Below are 475 nucleotides of genomic sequence, written 5' to 3'. Positions count from 1 at the left end.
AGCTCACTCATGTGGATGAAAATTAAGCTCCAATCTTTATGCATAGAGAAAGAAATAAATGAAAGAAACCCAAGTCTGTAAGGAACTGAATTGCTGAACCATCTCTATATCCCTATTATATTAGTCTTATTACTATAATTCCGGAACCTAGCTTAAGTATTGTAATTCTAACATTGCTTACTTTGGTCAAAACTGTTTTGTCTATCCAGTTTCGTGGAAATTTTATTGGGATTGCACTAAGTCTATAAATTACATTTAGCAAGGCAGTCATTTTCACAGTAACAATTCTATCAATCTATGAGAATGAGAGATCTTTCCACTTTCTTATTTTCACCTCAGTCTCTTTCTTCAGAGAATTACCATTTTCTATGTAGATGACAGTCACTGGGCTGGTGAGATGGCTCAGTGGGTAAGAGCACCTGACTGCTCTTCCGAAGGTCTGGAGTTCAAATCCCAGCAACCACATGGTGGCTCG

Source organism: Mus pahari, chromosome 21 (assembly GCF_900095145.1).
Source record: "Mus pahari chromosome 21, PAHARI_EIJ_v1.1, whole genome shotgun sequence".
NCBI lineage: Eukaryota > Metazoa > Chordata > Mammalia > Rodentia > Muridae > Mus > Mus pahari.
The sequence above is the reverse complement of the archived record's forward strand: the minus strand, read 5'-3'. Positions refer to the sequence as shown.